The following is a 21,284-nucleotide window of genomic DNA, read 5'->3' as shown; positions in this document are numbered from 1 at the left end:
ATTATCATATGTGTATATTCAATAAACAGAGTACCAACAGCTTCCAGCTAATAATTACCTACACAAATTGTTCGCATAGCTGTTCGCTTTTAAAGTCAAATTCTATATGAAAGTTCACTTCTATTGCTATAAATTCAAACAACTTTTAACTTACATTGTTCATGGTCTTAGAACTTTTTAAAAAAACATGAAGTAAAAATACATTAACAGTTTAATGAGATCATAAAATTCAATTTCACCCAGCTCTTAAAATTCTGTCCCCCTCACAGCAGTATGGGTATCCACAGTAACTACTGACATGTATCTGCATAGCTTGGGCTGGGGGTGGCCGTAGTGGAGCAATGGGTATAAGAACTAAAGCTATTATCTGAATATGATCAAGAGTTTCTAAGAACCAACTCTCTCCCCATAATAATTTACTATTTTTCCCTTATTAAAAACAATTCCAAGTTTAAACTCATTGTCTGTCTTCACATAAGCTGAAGATGAAGTTTAATTTCCTAACATAGTGAAATGTAGCCTCAAGACAGTATAAACCAGCAGTATCAAGAAACTGGCTCTTTCAGATTTTTCAAAAACTCAAACCTCTACTGCTTGTTATAATTTATAATAATTTATGAACTATCATATGACATATAAGGGGAAGAGTTCTATTAATAGTCTTACATTTGGTTTATTGTATCTTAAGACACAAGAAGATCTAGACGTTCATTTTTGTCATATATCAAGAAGCACCATTCCACTTGTTCTGAATACGGAGCAGTCCTAAAAGTTATCAGAAAAGTATTCATACAAAGTATTCTTAACAGGGACCTGACTTCAAACATTACATCATACACTTAAATGGTAGGAAGAATATTTTAAATATTTATTTTCAAGTTGAAATTTTTCTGAAGGGATGTTTTTATTACAAATTTTTTAACTTTGAAAAAATTTAACCTCTTTTACTTTGTGCTTCATATAGAATTCACTCTCACTTGTGACTAAACAAAGAGCTCTTTTCTGGTATTTGTAAATCTATGGTATTGGGCTTTAAGTACCTGTTTCTAATATACAAACACTAATAGTGTTTGCCTGCCTTCTAGACAATGTACAGTTGAGAATCACACTGGATACTAAATCTTACAGGGATCTTAGCCAGATCTGTTCTACACTGCACACAGCATTTTGCTATGTTGTGGATCTTTCAGTGAAAATCATCAGTAATCTTATATTTTGTTTTATAGGCAAGCACCAAATGTTTAAGGAAGAAGAAGAAACATATTACCAAGTTGCCTAATTTCCCTTTAAAATTTCACACGTTGAAATGTTCTTATATGTAACTGAAAAATGGGAAAAAATAGACTTTAATATTTACTGATAGTATCCCACTAGGTATTGTCTCCTATATTACCTAAAACATATTTTTTTAAAGATAGCTTTTTCTTAAGTGTTTAAATATAAATTAGTGAATATTATCGAATACTGAATGAAGATATTTAGATACTCTGGAGAGGACACTACTAATTGACCAATGAAATGGCTTTCCCCATGCTAGCTCAATTCAATACAATGTAACAATGATTGCATTTGTTGGATAGTTGGTTTAAAAATCACAGAACATTTTACCCAATTTTTATTCTGAAAAACATCTACAGAAAATTAGCAGTAATATTATAAAATCTTTAACTAGATTAAACAATTGTCAACATTTTGCCACATTTTCTTTTTTCTCTTTCTTATTCTTAAAAAAAAAACTTTGCCAAACCATGTGAAAGAGAATGGCAGAGATCACGAGATTTCATCTCTAAATACTTTTTTTAAAAATTTTATTTATTTATTTATTTATTTATTATGTTTTGGGGGGTACACCAAGTTCAATCATCTGTTTTTATACACATATCCCCGTATTCCCTCCCTCCCTCGACTCCCCCCCCACCCTCCCTCGACTCCCCCCCACCCTCCCCATCCCAGTCCTCTAAGGCATCTTTCATCCTCGAGTTGATCTCCCTTTGTTATACAGCAACTTCCCACTGGCTATCTGTTTTACAGCTGGTAGTATATATATGTCATCTCTAAATACTTTTAATTGTATCTTCTCTCCCCAGATACATTCTCCTACATGACTCCAACACAATTAGAAACTATAACAGGGGCGTAATACTGCATATGATCTACAGCCCAAATCCAGATTCCTTCCAGTTGTCCCAATATTATCCTTTATAGTTTTCTTTTTCTCATCCATAATCTAATCAGGAAGGATCTTGCAATTAGTTGCCATTTCTTCTAGTCTCTTTTAATACTGAACAGTTTTCCAGGGTTTTATTTAGTGACATTGACATTTTTGAAGTTTCCAGGTCAGTTATCATGAAGAATATCTACCAACTTGGATTTGTCTGATTATTTCCTCAAGATTAGACTCAGGAGAATCATATCTGACAAAATAACCTCAGAGGGGATTGTCCTACTTCATGTGTGTATCACATCAAGAGGTACATGATGTCAGTTTGTCCACTATCGGTGATGGCGAGTGTGGTCACTTGGTTAAGCTGGTGTCTGCCAGATACTGTCCTGTAAATGGACTCTCCCCTCTTTGTAATTAGTAAGCAATCTATAGGCTGACATGTAGAGTTACTATCCTGTACCTATTAACCATTCATTCAGTGATGCATTGTCCTTTGATTATTCTTGTAATAGTAGTCACAAATTATGACTTTATAATTCTATCCTTTCTTTTAATCATTTACTTGTATTCTTCAGTGAAACAGAGCTTTTCCTTCTACCTGGCCCCGTTTGCACACTACACATACTATGGGCTCACGGATTATTTTCTTATTAATGTGCTGTAATCCACAACATGCATTATTACTTTTTATGTTCAAATGATCCCAAGTTGGGCCAGTGGGTATCCCTGAAACTGGCTCTTATGTCCTTCTGATTTGTCTCTACCAGCTTTTGAGCAATTCTTTGTTTTCTGGCACAAAATGTCAGGCTTAGCAGATTCTCCCCTAAACTAGTTCAACCAAGAAGACTTTAAATAAAAAGGAGACTAACTCAATTTTAATGCAATAATTTGAATTCAGGCACAAATAATTAGAATAGTGCCTAGAACATAGTAAGTGCCAGTCTGTATGATAGGTCTCTTCCTTAACTATTTTAGCCATAGTTTGAAGCCTTTGTGCAATTCTTAAAAATATAGACTTTTAATTTATAACATAGATTTTTAAAGTTACTCCTTCAAATTCCTCTATTTATTCTTACTTTAATTTTTGTTCACCTTCATTTCTTTTATCTCCATATGGAAATCATATGGATAGAAAACCTCTAAAGGATTTTCTTTTTCTTTTCTCCAGCGTGGTGCAATCTTAAGATCACTGACTAATGCCAAAATATGCACAAACAGCACAGCATAAACCCCCATATAGTGAAGCCTTTTAAAATTCCTGAATTCATCAAGGGATTTCACATGTCAGAGGAAATAATGTAAAGAAATGTGTGGCCTTTTTTTTTTTTTTTTTGGTAAAAAATTCAATAGACCAACCTCACTTTCTAAGCAAATGCAGCACTACTGAAGTCACCTCTGAATGAAACACTAATACAGAAGAGAAACTGAAGATAGAGTGTGATATTTGGAAAGGTCACAAAGAAAGTAACTTGCAAGTTATATATTTATTTACTTATTTATTTATCTTAGAATGTGTAGGTGGATGTGAGTGTGTGTTTGTGTGTAGTATATATGTATGCACGTGCACATGTGGGGTTAAAGCAGGATGCCCAGTCAACCTTTACTCAACAAATACTTATAACACTCCCACTCTGAGTGGGCACTATGGTATTTTCCAGGAATACATGGACAAAGAAAACTAGACAGGTTCCCTCCCTTAGGGATTAAATAGTTACACAAATAACTGAATTTACAACTAGCTGTGATGAGGGATATGGATACATAAGTATGGCTACATATAGGCATACAAAAATGTGTGTGTGTGCGCGCGCGTGTGTGTGTGTGTGTGTGTTACCAGGAGATTTGGCTCAGTCTAGGGGAATCACACGAATCATCTGACGAGGTGACATTTGGGCTGATATCTGAGGTTTTGCTAACAGTTAACTAGGCAATGTTTGGGTACCTGTGTTTACAGGTGTTAGGATGGGAGAGAGCACGGAGAATCAGAGCAACTGGAAGAAAGCCAGATGGCTGAAACAGAGGTAAAGAGTGGAGGTACCAAAAGAGATGAGACTGAAGGAACCTTGCTGGGTTTCAAAAAATCAGGTGCACAATTTTGGTCTTTATCTGAAAGCACTGGTAATCCATTTAAGTGGCATGTGTAGCTGAAGGCGTTATGGTTATCATATTTGCATTTTAAAAAGGCTCCTTTCACCTGATTGGAGGATGGATTTGAGGTGGAGCAACATCGGATGCCAGGGGATGAGTTATAAAAGCCCTGTAGTTCTCCACACAATGGACGGTGAAAGTTGAGACTTGGATAATGCCCTAAAATAGATGTGTAACATCCTTTGGAGGTAACAATCAATGACTGGGTGAGGGCCTAGATTTGGGGTGGATGGAGAGGGAGTGTCATAGATAAAATCTGGATTGAGAGCTGGGGAATCCTGAAGGTTGAAGTGAGATGGGCAGAAATCACAAGTTTGATTCTGATATGTTTCATTTGATGTTTAAGACTGACAAGAAGAAATACCAAGTAAAAAGCTGGATCTACAAGTGGAGAATTTGGAGAGACTTTCTGAGCTGTTATCATGTCTTGTAGAGTGCTCTGAATAAAACATATGCCAGAAATTTCAAGGAATCTTATTCGATAGTGTGTGGTGTATGTATGTTGGGTAAACTCAAGGTTAACCAAAGTTCTAAGGTACTAGATGAACAACGTCTGCTACTTGAGAGTTCAGTAATTTGCACATTCATCTCTATTTTAAATGTTGTTATAATTTCATGATCTGCAAAATCTGAAAACATGATTTTGCTAGACTTTTTAGCAAGTGAGATATATGTATACACACACACAATATATATACACATATATACATATACCCATTTAACAAGTGAGAGCTATCTATCTATCCATATTGAAGTCACAAAAGTGATCTTGTAAGTATAGAATTAATATTTAAAGTATTTAATAATCTGTACAATTTGGGCTCCAGCCACAAATAACCAGTAAGACCACACATACCAGTGCATCCAGCTGAATGCCACCCTGTCATAGTAACAGAATCTCATTCTCTGATGGCAAAAATTCCTAATTGAAAATAAAGTGCAAATATTAGAAGGTAAAAAGAGTGTTGGTAGTTACTGCTTTTAGTCCAATAATGTCACTAACACCTAAGCATATTTTAATACATTGAGAAGATTGATTTTTGGGGGAGGCAGAAAACTACCCTATTTCTAATCTACTGTCCAAGGGTACTGTGGAAAAAATCAAATTTATTTAGAGATATGTTTCTAAAAATTTGTGTCCACATTTTAATTTTGAAGCTTCTTTTTTAAAGTATACAATCAATGTCGTCACAGAACATATTTGCTTAAAGTAACCTGTAACTTTGGGTCACAGCTCTAATTCCCTCAGTGACAAAAAGGCAATGGAAATGACCACAAAGCTATGTGAGCTTTGAGCTCCTCCTTCCTGAAACTAATGCAGTAGTAAGTGTTGTGTTCTTCATCTGAATTGCCAAAGTTGGCTTACTTGGTTTCCCAGTTTCATGTGTATCCAACAGAGGCTTCTGAGATTTCTTTTATTACATTACTACACTAACTGGGTGTATTTTTCCTTTTCATAACTAGATTCTTTAGTGCTTTAGACTTCAGTTCAGGGGAGTATTGAGGTCCTATGGTAAAAGGAGACACTATGACTGGAATGTGTCATATCTGTTTATTTTGACAAAAGAAGGTTTTTTTGTTGTGTGGCATTGTTAACAGTACAAAGAGGAAGAAGGGCTTTACTTTCACAATCTCTGCCTGCATTCTGTGCAAGAGTAAAAAGCATAACAAGAAAAGGCACATATTCCAATAAAATTTTGCCACCTATATAGATCTTTGTGCTGCTCAAATGAAAGAAGATCCTTATTTTCCTTATCACCTCCGCAATCCAACCACCTCAATTTCACCTTCCCTCAATTCCCATTGCGCCACTAGACTCACTAGAAATTGTAACAAAAGTGGACCAAAGCAAGTTTGGGGTCAGTCTGAGGTTGAATGCTGGGCCATTCAATTGACCAAGAAGCTTCCCGTAAGAATGAACAATATACGGCAAAACAATCATACATCAATTTGTGTTCTGTACAATTGCTGCATCTCTTTTGTACGAAAAGCTGCCTCTCTTGATTGGGTAAAACATGCCCTTCTATGTAGAGAATCTTGTGGTTGTGTCAAAGCAACTGGTTATTTGCATACACGCCCGTGCACACGTGTGCACACACACACATACTGTGACTTCAGTCTTAAGTGTTAAAGAGTTTACATTAAAAACCTTCTTTCTTTAAAAAGAATAAGAAAAAACAGCAAGGCATATGATGTTATAAAAGACATCTTAGATGGACCCACTGTAAAGATATCTCTTACAATATTTCTTAGATTGTAAGAAAAAAACTTCCTTACAATTTGGTAAATTCAAGATGCTTGTTGTAGCTAATACTGAAAAGACATTTTATAATAACTCAGTTCCCAAGAGCAGGCCTTATGTTATGGTCTAGTAAACAAACCATTAGAAGTAAGAAAATTTGAGTTTTGCTCTCAATTTTCTCCTTGCTTCAGGGATCCTATACTCTCTCCTAGGTTGTGTATATGGGCAATCTTCAAAACCCTCTAATCTCTCTACAAATACTATATACTATGTAAAGAGAAGAGATGTTGGTGTGTTTTTAGTGTGGCAATAGCGCTTAGACTAAATATATCTAAGACAGCAGAGTTGTCTACACCTCTCCCCCTCCAACTCCCATATGCCAGCCCAGGACACGCTTAATTCAACTAATACAAAAAAATTCTAATACAACAGTTAATTTGCATCCATAACAGATTTTGGCCTCTGCTATGAACATACTTCACAGCACTATGTTTTATGGTGCAACTTCCAATACTGGACCTTTGCAGTTCTTTGTCTGCATAAGAATATTTCAAGGGCTTTAAAAATATAGCCTCAAATAATGCCTCCTTTTCCTGTTTTTTTTTTTCAGTGCCTGAATATACATGTACGCAGACATATAACATGTAAATCTATACATGTATAAATGCATATACATATACATACATACGTGTGAATGTCTCTATACACGAAAGCCTTCAACGCTTTCTGAAGGTATGCATTTACATAAGGTACACAGGAGAAGTAAGATATTATCCAGCTCGCATATTAGTTTGTCAACACTCATAGTCACCCATAAAAGACATTCCTAAGAGAAATAAGGAAGAAGTAGCAAACTTTTATAAAGGTAAGAGAGAGAAAAAGATCGGAACATGGGCCTGACTTGGATGGGCAGTGAAATTTGTAATTCTGCTCCACTGAAGGCAGAGATCAACAGACAAGTGGGATGGTCCCGCTTAAAAGAAGTAAGGATTGGGTAGGGGCATGAAAAATAACCCACGCCATCATAGAAATGTTGTTAATCTACATCTATTCTTTTTCAGATTCTTTTCCCTTATTGGTTATTACTAATACAACGTAGTAAATCAACTATACTTTCATAAAAATGAAAAAATAACAAAAAATTAAAAAAAAAGTTTTAAATCTTGTTTATCTAGCCCTGTGACTCTCATCAGGGCCAGGCCGCCCCTACAGAATATTTTAGGAAGGACTGGGGAGGCTCAGGTCTGCCGCTATGACTAAGGGAGGAGAGTTCTGTTGGGTTTCAGTAGCTTTTTTGGCAAAGAATTTTCCCAAACATCCCAAACAACATGCAGTGTCCCCTGAACTAAACCTATAACAAATATCAAGCTGTAGAATCCGGTAAATAATCATAACTAAGCATTTTATAAGAATTTCCACCAAAAGTCCAGTGGTTTACAACAAGGTTGCTGTGGGGAATAATTTGATCATTTTGTATAGTCTTTCTCCTAAATCTAGAATTAACAGACTACACCATTAATAGAAAATACCCTAAGTCAATAATTTCCATCGTGGAAGTATTTTGTTATTATTGATGATTGGTGCGTAGCCTGCAGAGTCCCCTGAAGTAGCCATTCACATTAGTAACAACGGGAAAATGTTGCATTAAAGCAGCCTGGGGATTTTGGTAGAATTATATTAACAGTATTTACTCTCTCATTTGCAAAATACCATACTTCCACGTTTTCTCCACTCCGACTGCCTATAATTTGACGGCATATTTTCCCTGCAATGATCACAATCATTTTCTTCTTTCTGTTGTCATCTATAAATGTCTGGCTTGTAATTCTCCTAATACTACTTTTAGTCTATTCTCCTTTCCTTTCCCTGTACTTCCTATATGGAATGTCTTCTGATGTTTTTATCTGTCTTAAATCCGAACTTATTCGTTACACAGTATGCACACACAAGCAAGCTTCTGACTTCTTTACCATGTGTTCCAGTGAAATCACCCCCAAACATTAACACGGTGAAATGTACATTGTACCACAAATTACTTTTATTCTATTGTTCCTTTTCATGATTATATATTCGGTGATTATATTATTGATGCATTAGATTTCAAGATACTAAGGGGATGACACTAAATATTTGTAATTAAGAAGAGGACAGAGCCTAAGAGGGTTGAGGACCACAGTGTGGTTCATGGTGAATGACACTGAATGACAGAAGACAGAAAAATCACAAGCCTCCTGCATGTACCTCTGCTCCACTTCATTTCACGACTGTCATGTACAGCTGATACCATCATGGCCAGAAAGAGTTAACTCCCCCATCCAGCCACCCCAACTTAAGTCAAAGGAGTGGATGAGGAGTCGCAGACATCAGGTTTCCAGTATGTGCTCTGCCACTAACCACTGGTGTGACCTTTAGCAGCTCACCGGGATCACTGTGGGCCCCCATTTCCTTAACTGTAAAATAAGGGCATTGGAATAAATTACTTTCAAGGTCCTTTCCAGCTTGATCACAAAATGCATAATTTTGATTCTAAGACGTAGGCACTGCTCAGAAGAAACTGATTCCTTTAATAAATGCATATAAAATATATCCTGTGTGTCTCAATCAATTATATTTTCAACCACAATGTATTTTTTTAAGTACTCAGTCTAGTCAAGTCTTTTAAAAATGCCATGTCTTATAAAAAAAAAATGCTTCCTCAATAAAGAAGTCCCCCTACACTTTATGGAGTGAGCACATTTATTATGACAACACAGTCACCAATCTGAAGGGGACATATACTTTTCTAGTACCATTCTGCTCACTGTTGTAAAAGTTACAGCTTTCTTTTTTGCTTTGAATTCTTGAAATAAAAATGATCTTATCTCTCTGCCTTTTCAATCATATATTTTTGGCAGCTCTAACCTTCTCCATAGAGGTTTTCTAAATTCTAATAGTTCACAGAAATAACAATTCAACAAAATCTATATACAGCTGAACACTGACCACAGACAAGGTGTTTAAGAGCAAGTGCTATGGTGTGAATCAACTTCTCGTCCAAGTAACTATTTCATTTACAACCAATTTTGCCCTGGAGCTTTTGAAAAACACAATAGAAATCTGTTAAATTGGCAGTCTTGCTGAACTTCAACTACTTTATCTAACCAGGTCCTTGGTAACAATAGATACCTGAGAGCTTCTTTTTGATAAAATTTTTTATTTGGAGCCTAGATGCATACAGCAAATGGACCAAACCCCTTATTTTGATGGCAACTTGCTGTTTTTGCTTTATATATAAATATGTATAAATATATGTATAAATATATTTATATATATGTAAATAAGGCTTAGGAGTATCACCTTAACACATACACATGTTTTATGCTTTAGGAAAACCTCATGCTTAAAAAATTCAATTTAATAAGACGTAAAACAAACAAACAAAAGACTTAAAAATTAGAATATTCCTATTTGGCTTTCAGAATCACCCACTACCATCTTTTAAAAACATATTAATCACCTCTGTTAGATACAAAGTGGGACTGAATTTCCCAAATTTTGATTGAAGGACTTTTATTTTTCCAGGAACACGTCTAATCTTTAACGCAAATTCATTGAGTAGGTGTAGAATCAAGTCTTGATTGCCTCTCTGGGAGTTCTATATAATTTACTGCAAAGTTTTCATACCAGGTTTGCTTATTTCTGTCACCCGGCTCGTTTCTGGGCAGGCTGCCCATGTGCCCCACCTCCCCATAAATGGGTTTTGGTGTTTGAGATATGTAAGCTCATTTAAAAATTAACCTAAACAAAACAAAATAATTAGAAAGGCAACTTGCCCACAATAACAATGAAAATCTTTTTCAAATCAAACATGTAATACATTCCAAAGACAAACACAAATGACTTTTTAAATAACCATGATTTTGGATTATCTTTGCCTCTATTCCTCTCATTAACATGAATAATTCAGAGTGCTTACTATACGTGATGGAACTGTTTCCCCTCAATAATTCATTTTTAGTACACAGAAAAATAAGATGCAACAAAACCTTATGTTTTTCTAAAGGCTTAAATTAGACCCTATTTTTAAACACAACTTTACTTTCAAAATTATCTATAGCTTGGGTTCATTCTTTTCAATGCTATCCTGGTAGCAAGTAAGGAGAATCTTGTGCATTCAAGGCAAGGCCAGTACAGAGCAGTGTAACAGGTAAGAAGGCAAAAGCCCCACTTTCTTTGGTTCTTGATAGTCTTCAAGCACATATCAATTATTTACAAAGTGTGAGCAATATTGCCAATCTCCTTTTCGTTAAAAATACAAAAGTGCTTTGGGACACCCAGATTTGAGTAAAAAGAATTTCCCAACATTTTGGCCACACTGAAGGAACAATATTTTTATTATGCAACTTAATTTTAAGTGATAAAAATATCCTAAACATTGCAGCTCCAGCTAAAGCAAACATCCTCAAATGGGAAAGCATTTCTGGATGGGGGGAGGACTCAAAACCTCAAATCTTGCTTCAGTGAGGACACGAACAAAATGAAGGGTGTGACTCTGTCTGCTGGTTATATACAAACTCATCTAGATTCTCCAACACAAATATTAAGATACTATGTAAACAGACCTTTTATTCATATCCTATATAATACCCTATATTATGCATATGCAATATTTGTGCGGGAAACAATGTATATGTCTTAGGTTTACTTAATTTGGGATTTAGAATATTTTAAGTTAATCTCTCACTTTGTCAATTCTTCTTGGGAAGATGTTACATTCTTCTGGAAACCACACTAATTTTCTGGAGTCATGGGGGCTGTTTAAAGCACTGCTTCAGAGCACCAAATGCTACCCTTGTGACCAGGAAGAAAGGGAAAGGATGTCATCAGAATGAGCCTGCAGCTGCACTAATTCCCAGCTTCTCTCTTTTAACAAAAAGGTGGGGGAAAGAAAAAAGAGCAATCAGATTTCACTGGAGTATACACCAGCCTTGGCCAAAGGCTTTAAAACTTTTTTGATTTCTTCTTTCATTGAAAATAAAAGGAGAGGAGCTTATAGTGTAATAAGCCAAACACAACAGTTGCTGAACTTGGGTCAAGATCAGATACATTACAGCTTTGGGGCTGTTCATGGAAATGCATGAAGTGGGGATGTATGTTTTGATACCTGTGAAAATAAAACACTGCGCTTTAAGTGAGTGGGAGAGAACAGATGGTTGGTAATGATTTAAAACATTTATGTCTTTGGACTGTCACCAAGCCTCTGTATTAAAAAATATGGTGTTGTAGTCAGTACATACCAACAACTCTGTAAGGCTCATTTTCTGGAGGATGCTACTGTAATAAAAGAGATAAAACCCAAATGAGGCCAGAGGAAAATTCTACTCATTTTCTCAAGGCACTCAACATGTGCTACTTCTTATTGACTCTATATCCAATCAAAATGTTTTCTGTGGGATGAGAGGACTTAAATTTTTCCTCAACAATGAGTCAACTACCAGTGCCCAGGTATTGTATCCTTTTTTTGGATACATGGGGTAGAATTGTAATTTTGTTTTGTATATCTGATTCATGCTGATTGAAGCCCTTAAAAACCTTTTGCGCAATCATAAAGTCTGGTAGTCTAGGGTACCCCTGCCTATGGAAAACAATAACAATCTCCTTATCCTCAATTTAGTTGATAGGCATATGGTATTACAATTATGGACTGGAATTGGCAGGTGCCAGGCCACCAAACTAGGAAGACAGATAACTACAGTCACACTGTATATATATGTCAGTCTAAAATAAGTCCACGTCCTTTAAAGCCAATGGAATAGTGACAAACACAGATAAAACTGTATACAGAGAGATTAACGCAATGTATGGGGTTACCTAAAGAAAAACAAATACTGGTAAATAATACTCTTAATTACTATAAAAACTGCTAAAGGAGAGTCCTATTAAACATCCACAGTGTTTTGATTTGGTCGTGATAACATAATGAGGAAAAAGTCATACAAGCACACACTCTGCAAGATTTGCTTCCTATCCCTTTGAAAACCCTGGGAACTGTTCAGGACCGGTTTGCTGGTGGGAGGGAGTTGGGGGTGGACTTGCAGGAAGAAAAGGGAGGACTGAGCGGCCGCTCCAGCATCGCTCCTGTGAACTTAGTTGGAAATAACTCCTGACAGGCATCAAACAGAACACCTTTTAGCCTCCTAACAGAAACATGCTGACAGTCAGGATGCTGAAACGGGGCAGAAGAGGGGGCGGGAAACAGTGTGCAAGTAACCGCTGTGGCAACAAAGCAACCACGCAGTTCCTGCTCTCTCCCACCCACCTCGAGCCCCCTCCCCGGGGCACCTCCAACCCCTTTGCCCGGCCCCGACGGAACAAGGGCTCCGAGTCTCCCCACCTCCCCCCCCACATGGCCCGCAGCCTCAGCAAGAGCCTCTGCGACGTCTCGGAGTTTGGGACCGATGCAAAAAGGGGCACCTCAGCAGAGATGCTCCTCTTTCTGCCAAACACGCTGGAGGACCGGATAAACCGGCATCAGAAACTCAAGACCGTTCCTTCTGGTGTCTTCTTTCCTACCTCGGCTGGCTTGCCCCGAGTGTGGGCTGCACCAGAATCCCGGAGTGCGGGGTGCCCCGCCGGGGCCCAGGAATCCAGCACGGGTAGCTCCCAAGTTCAGGCACCCGTCCTCCTCCTCCGCCTCTCTCCAAGTCTTCGCACCCCCTCCACCTCCCGGACCCCCCTTCCCCTCAGGCAATAAAGTGAACGGGAGTGGGTTCAAATGGGGGAGGGGGGAGGCTAGGGGTAGAAAGAAAAGAAAGATGCATTGTGCAGTCATCAGAGGTGAAGTACCTGGAAAGGTGAGGGTGCACTTCCCCGCCCACCCAGACCTCTCACCTACCTAGGGTGCAAGCGGCGCCCCGCAATCTCGGCCGCCTCAATCGCGGACCACCCCCGCATCCCCCCCATCCCTCCCTACTCCCCGACCCCCGGGCGGTTACCTCGCGAGCGCCGAGGGGAGCGGAGGGCGCCGGCAGGTACTGCTTTCGCGGGAGCGGAGCTTCGGCGGGAAAGTTCCCGGAGCTCCGGGGCAAACTCTCGCGGACTCCGCCCGCCGCGGGGCGCGGGGTGGGCAGGAGCGCGGCGCGGGAGCTGGGGCAGCGCGGAGCCCGACGCTTGCCCTCGCGCGTCCGCCCGGCTGGGGCTGCGGCGCCGCCTGGGCTCCCGGCCGCTCCGGCTCCCGCCGCCGCCGCGCCCCCGCCCGCCCCGCGGCTCCGCCCCCCGCGTCCTCCCCCCCACCCCCCCACCCCCCAGCCGCGCGCCCGCCCGCAGGCCTCCGCGTCTCCGCCTTTCTCATTCTCTGCCTCTCACTTTCTGGCCTTACCTCTGCTGGCCACTCGCCCTCCCTCCCAGCCCTAGGGCTGTGGTGGCACCCACTCCTGGTCCAGAGAGTGGTGATCTCCGGCGTGTGTTTTCTAAGTCACCGTCTCTTCTTCACCTCTGCCCTGTCTCGGATTCTTTCCCAAGTGTTGTAGAAACACCTGCAGGACAAATCTATAGTAGGTTATGGCAAGCATTGACTACAAAGTCTTAGAATTGCTTTTGCTTTACAGACAAATCTACTTATCTATTTATTATTTATATGTTTATATGTATTATTATATAGATAGATCTATATCTATACCTGTATCTCTATCTATATGTGAAATAATAGGTCAGTAAAGTCCAGGGAGGGTATATGTGTCATGGGCAAGTTTGGTAGCAGGTTTTTAAGGACTTCCTTAAAAAGCCCTGTGCAATATCCAAGACCTTGTAGCTCTCTCAGGCCACGCATTTCAAAATCCAGCAAGCTGAAGTTGGCAGACCAAGGTTAGGACAGATTTTTTTTTTCCTTATCATTAAAGGAAACTTCGTTGAAATCTAAAAATTAGTTCCAAATATCATGCTAGCAACAATTTGGCCAAACTAGGGCAAACAAAATTAACATAAGCCTTGATTGCTTACTTTGCATTCAGATAGTTTCAATTTCCAGTTAAATATAGATAATTTTTTAAAAAGTAGTAAGTGGCTAAACCTACCTCATTGCTATGTTAGAATATATATATTTTCAAATGGGGATGGTATCAACTTTTCATGTTTCAGTAGGGCTTATTCTTACAAGTGGGTCAGGAAGAACACATCTGGTGGTAGTAAACTTTGGTTCAGTGAAGACATACTATTATAGGACTTGTTTGCCTGATTCTGGTTTCTTTTAAACATCTCTGCCTGTTTTTGTTACAAGTTTTAATTTGTATATCTGCTGATTTGTTATTAATGTTTAACTCGGATACTGTCTCTTCTCCCTGCATTGAAGGCCTTCTCCACCACTAGAATGAACCTCTTTTACTGCAGTTGGACTTTTAAAGAAACAAGGTAGTGTCCCTGAGCTATATTTAACTGGAAATTGATGAGTGCTTGTTGAATGAATTAACCAATTTAACTTAGTCATTTTTGGTTTGCTCCCATGGGTGTCATTCCGTGTTCTGTGAGCTCTTGGAGTTGTAACCATCTATTACACCTGAGCAGTGATGAAATCCCAGCCAGGTTCAGGAGACCTGGGCTCTACTTCTCAGCTGCTTCAAGTCATACAATTTTTGTGGGCTCTACCTTCACATTGTAAAATAAAGGAGTCAAGCAAGAATATCATTATAACTATATTGTTTCAACACAAAGTTTTTGTAGCTCATGGTGGAAACTGAGCACAGTCAGGTCAATTCTCATGGAATTTGCCTGATTGATGTGCTTCTAGATGTTGTGCTGCCCATTGTGGAATTTTCCAGTCTTTAGAATCTATTTCATTTGACTATTATAGTAAATCAAGCACTTCCAACTGTGAACTGTCTTCCATTCCTAAATCTCTGTCCAAACCCATTAAAAATATTTTAGTGACTAAGGAAAGTGAATTTTGTGAATTTTCAATGTTGATGAATAAAGGATCAAAGGATCACCTAAAAAAGCAAACCAAGCATCAGTAGAAGATGTATCCTCTCATGGCATGTGATTATATGGTTGTGGCATGGTGTGAGAATTACATGGTTAAGTGAAAATAACACCTTCTTAAATTTTGTAGTTAAACTAGTTTAATTTTTACATAGTGGATTATTTCTAAAACATTGGTTCACAGCATGTTTCTAAACTCTCCGGTCTATTAATTTTGTTTAGTTCTTTGAATTTCTTACAATGTTTAACTATTGATTGTTTCTGGGCAAGTATGAAACCATACGGATCATTGATCCTTTAATGTGTAGGTTGGTAACAATTATAGTCATAAAAGAAGTTTCTGCATCAAATCCCAAGGTATGTTTGATGGCAAGAGTGCCTTTGTAGAAAGAGGACTTCATCATTCACAGGCTTATTTGTGAAACACACAGAATGCAGATATCATTGGATTAAGTATAAGAAATGCAAACTTCACTTTGAAAATAATGTAACCAGTAATATAAAGAATGAGCCAAGTGAGGGGCTCATAGTTTATGAAAGCTGTGTGTAAGCAGGATGGCGTAGAGACGTAGGAAAAGAGTAGGGAAGGATATTTTCCTGGTGTCTCTATGCACAAAATAAAGCAACTTTAGGGTACGAGTACAACACTAATGTGGGAAGCTCTTGCTATTTTTGAGCTTGTGCTTTTCTTTAACCATACAGTTTCCAATGATGACTTGACTTAATAAATAGCCAAAATAATAATTCAGCTGAAATGTATTAAACACAATGTACAAGGCCATATGGGGGTTGCAAATACCTCTAAACCATCTTATTTATGGCTCCAACTATTATGTTGAGAGAAAGCAGAGATATATTTACCTGGAAAGAAGTATTTTTACATGGGTCAATGGAGGATAGGCCAGAAGCTATCTTAATTTCCCTTTTAACTTTTCTTGCTCTTATTCTGCAGAGCAGGAGTAAAACAAGAAAAATAATCAAAGAACATAATTTATGTTGATTCACGATGAAGAGAACACAAGCTACCCCCCTGAACGAGAGGGGAGAATGGCAGAACACTTGTATTAGATGATAGAAACCACTTTATCCAGAATTTTGGGTGGGAGATAAAAATAAACAATTCTTAAGGAAAAAGAGGTTGAAAATGGTTTTTAAAAAGCTTAATCTAGTGAGATGAAACGGAAAGAGTACTGGAGAACTAGATTTGGTTCCACAAAGTTGGGCAAGTCTTTTCTCTCTGGGCTCAGTTTTATCACCTGTGGTGCAGGAGGTCATGGAAATGGATGGCCCTGATGATTCTTCCAATTTCAAAACTTCCCTGATGTCTGATCAACATCACTTATTTTGATCAAGCTATTCCGATGGTTATTTAACTTCACATGTCAATGGATCTGCATAATGACATCCAAAGTGAATTCTAATTAGAAAATAAAAGCCTGGGGTAGGTTTTTCTTCAGTAGAAGAAATTCAAAACAAAAATGAGAGTGCGCTAGAGGAATGTGATACTGCTTATCTGACATTGATGTACAGGATGCAGGATGTGGTATTGTACAAAGTAGCACTTCCTTTCTGAAATTTCTAAAGAAAACATCTTATTTTAATATCAGGAATAAATAGGACAAAGCATTAAAACTTTGCAGACTAAAGAAGTTGGAAGCATAATGATTTATTTACTTCCTGCTATACCCAGAACCGTATAGCAAAGTTTGCAATTTGAGGTTTACCAAAAGTATTGAGTGATGAGGAAATAAAAAAGATTTGGCTTTGTGAGCTCTGTCTTTAACACTTTTTAGGGAAGATATTATTTTCTTAAAAATTAAGAAAAATTATCAAGGATCAGCTATATACAACTAAAGCACAAAGAATATTCCAGAAGAATATTGAAAAAGAAAAAGGGAAAAATGCATGACTGGATAAAACATACGATTAATGGTGAACGAGGAAGAATTATGATCACTAAAGAATTAAAAACTTTAATAAAGAGAAAAAGATAGTATTGGTCAAACAGAAAAAATAAAAGGTAATTATAAACAAAAATGAAACAAGATGTGTTTCCATTATTATTATTATTTATCTGCTGCCCAAGTAAAGCAATGATTCAAGGTCAAATAAATTAGAATAGTCAGCACCTAATAGTCATGGTAAATAGAACAGGTCAGTAAATACATATTGATTGGTTGATTGAATAAGAACAGCTCGCAGTTATTTTAGGAAAATCAAAGTCACTAGGGAAGTTATGTCTGTAATTTTTTAAACTAATCAAGTATGAATTTTCTTTAAAAAATAACAAAAACAAAAGCTTTCCAAATAATCACTTTTAAGTCTTAAGCAATGAAATTTTATAAAAATTTTATAAGACAGTGTTTACATGGAAAAAAACCTAAATTGGAAACATATAACATGTGAAACTATAAATGCGCCTCTATATAAAGAAATTATATTTTAAAGCTTTGATGGTTTTTGATAGGTGGTTGGAATTGGGAAAATTCTATGTGAACAATTTATTGGAAAATGCAATACTTTCCTCTAAACCAATATTTGGACACATACATTTTTATTTCCTGAAATGGGTTCAGTTTTTGATATGGTCGGTTAAGATATGAAATGATCTTGAAGATGACTTCAAGACCCTAAGTCAAAATAAAAAATCATTTGCCGTGGCCTGAATTGATGAGGGGCCTTCTGTACTGTGAGTTTGAGCAGTCTCGAAGTGGGTTAGTGATGGAGCCTTCCTTGACAAATATTTTACTAATTAATTAATTCACCAAGCATGGCTGTCTAGTTAGCATGGGTGCTCTGTTGTTGGTGCCTTGGATACAAAAATTAATAAGATATGATCCCTTTTAATAAGGTGATAACTAATGAATTCAAATCACATATCATTAAATTTAGAAATGCTAAGCCTACAGGAAAAAAAAAGATTCGCTGAAGAGTTTTAAAAAAGGCAAAATTGAAATAGCTTTGAATGATATCTATTCAATGATGTGTGTGTGTGTGAGTTTGTGTTTGAAAGAAAGCAAGCACGCAAGCTCTTAAGAAATTTGATGAAATCAAGAGAGTATGTCAATGATGTATCCTAAGATAAAATATGGCGTTTCAGGGCAGAGAGTAATTCTAAATCCACCCCTCCCATGCAATGAAATATTTCCTTGTCCAGCACTGGGAGTATTTGTGATATACGGTTCGCCTCACCAAATCTAATATCATTTCAGCCCTGAGGGACACAGGCTGTGGTGACTGTCCTAGCTTTTTTGAGGACTTCTTGTCAACTGTTCATTCAAAACATATACTGTTAACACGAGGATTTTTGTAAAAATGAAGATAGTGATTTTTGAAAACTACTGTATATGGTGAAAAAGTTAGTGTAAAATTCAAGAAATCTTATATCCTCATAAATGTAGCATAAGTATTGCAAATATTATTTTCTAAGGTTGATACTCAAAATAGCTGAAAACAGAACCAACTCAATATCACTAAACTCAAGTGATGTAGTTATTTACATCTCGCCCTATGTCAATACATAGTTATTGTTAACAAGATTTGGGTATTTGGTATATTTAAAGTCTTTTTTTCCCTTGTGTTAAAAAGGGAATTAATTTTTTTCTCGTAGTACTTAGAAAAGAGGAGACTAAAGAAGTTATATCAACTAGATATTTATTTTCTTGCTTTTTGTCTTTGTGAGAGCTAATAACAGATTTAAAATTTGAAAGACTGCCTTTTTCCCTGGGGGGAAAAGTACCCTATTTCTGGCTTATAATTTTGAAAGTAACTTGAACCTTAGTACTAAGGTAAAAGTAAACAAGTTCTGGACATGATCTCTTGGTTAAATCCATCCTTCAACATATTTCTTTTTTTTTTCCAAGCTCTTTATTGGAAAATAATTGCTTTACACTCTTGTACCAGCTTTTGAGGTACACCAAAGTGAATCAGCTGTATTTATACATATATCCCCATATCCCCGCCCTCCTGTGACTCCCTCCCGCAACTCCCTCCTGCCCTCCCTGTCCTGGCCCTCTAAGGCATCACGCATCATCGAGTTGATCTCCCTTTTCAACATATTTCTTAACACATGGGAACATCCAAGAATAAACTTTCCAAGAAAGAATGTGACTTAAAAAAAAAAAAAGAATGTGACTTTTTGCAACTCCCTCAAAGCACCGATTATCAGCATATTAAAAATACCTGAGTGATATGATATCACTTACCTCAAGATCTCTTACCTGCATCATCCTTTCTCTCTCACCTTGGTTCACCTTCTGTGTTCTAGCCACTGTGCTGCGCACTTTAATTCTTAATTTCAAAATACCAGTATTATTGTGAAAAATTATCCACGTATGGAGTAAGTCTGTAGTATACTTATTGATTCCATGTAATTTTTCAGTGACACCTTTTGGAAGCTTTAATGACGTCATAGCTGATACATCTTTATGCTTTATTTTTCATTTTGATTGGCAGGACTATTTAACAAATCTGCACAAAGATGTTCAATCTGCATTTTTCAGACATATTTGACTGCACTTCAGGAAGTACTAAATCATTTATACATGATACACATGTCCTGAAACTATAAAACCCTCCTATTTTTTTTTTCAACCACTGCTAACAGCAAGGGAGTAAAATACCAGCATACTACCTTTTGAACACTGTCTCTACCTCTGGGTTAGACGTGCAAATATCTTCCTCCCCAGCATAGGCGTTTGCCCATATCTGTTTGTCAAACTGACTGGAGTCTTTCATGGGAGAGAAAAGTAAAATGTGTTTCAAGATGACAAAAAAGCAGGAAGGAAGGCAAAGACTTTACAGGAAGACATAGAAACAAGTATGGCCCAATTTGATGACTTTATTGTAAATGTGGTAAAGATCAGGAATTAATGTATAAAAATAATGTTCAACAGGCACTCCCTCGCTATGAATAAATTTTAAAATCACCCTTTGGATTAAATGCAATAAAATGGTATTACTTTTAATCTAAATAACTTATCATAGGTGGTGAACGCAGCATAGCTAGAGCCTGTGGCATGAGCAGAAAGCAGCCAGAAAATGATTTTATATGCAACGAAAAAGCATCAAGTTAGGGAGGAAAGGAGAAGCCCAGTGCTTGTTATTCCTTCCTACTTTTCTTGAATATTTAGAAAGCATGGCTGTTGATGGAAAGAGCTAGTAAATATTTATAGGTACCATTACCTACCTTAGGTAACCTGTCACTTCAGCAGATTAAACTGGCCTCTTTTAAACATTTGTTTTAAAATTTAAATTGTACCTGCATGAGAAAAATGCTTTTCCTCAAACCATCTCTTTCCTGCTATATTATTTCTTGTCTGCAGGAAAATAAAAGAGAGAACTAAATAGGATGTGGCATCATCATTGATGACTTTTATCCACTGTATAAATATAAAGAGCAGCTAGGAACATAAGTTAGTGAAAACAGAACTACAATACCAACAGAATTAGAGGTGTTGAAGCTTGGTATGACTGTCTCCAATTTACAGGTAAAAGTGTTGAGGGTCAGCACATTCTGGGAAGATTCTTAGAAGTTGTTCTGATAGTTCATAATCTCTGATAGCTTCATCTCAGAGAATTCTGAAAAATGGAAAGAGAGTAGGAAGGAAAACTAGATGGTCATATCAAGTGCCAAGCATAGTGCCTGGCATACTGTAGGGAAGCATGATTTCTTTATTGACAGAATAGAGTTAAACTTAAAATAAGATTTTTAGAAAAGACCGAATAATCTAGCATTATTTAAGCCGTCTTCACAATTTTCAACACTGAAAAAAAATT

General features: G+C 37.3%; 1 protein-coding gene across 1 annotated transcript in view; it reads right to left on the bottom strand.

Moving 5' to 3' along the window:
* The window catches only part of CHST9 (carbohydrate sulfotransferase 9), a 257,048-nt gene extending 243,374 nt beyond the window's left edge, over positions 1-13,674 (bottom strand). Inside the window, exon 1 of the mRNA XM_057699745.1 lies at positions 13,529-13,674. The gene's annotated coding sequence lies outside the window, so the exon portion shown is untranslated. The remainder of the gene's footprint in view (positions 1-13,528) is intronic.
* Between the last annotated feature and the right edge of the window lie 7,610 nt (positions 13,675-21,284).

Source organism: Hippopotamus amphibius, chromosome 11 (genome assembly GCF_030028045.1).
Source record: "Hippopotamus amphibius kiboko isolate mHipAmp2 chromosome 11, mHipAmp2.hap2, whole genome shotgun sequence".
NCBI classification, from domain to species: Eukaryota; Metazoa; Chordata; class Mammalia; order Artiodactyla; family Hippopotamidae; genus Hippopotamus; species Hippopotamus amphibius.
Note: the sequence above shows the minus strand (reverse complement) of the source record. Positions and strands in the feature narration are given on the sequence as shown.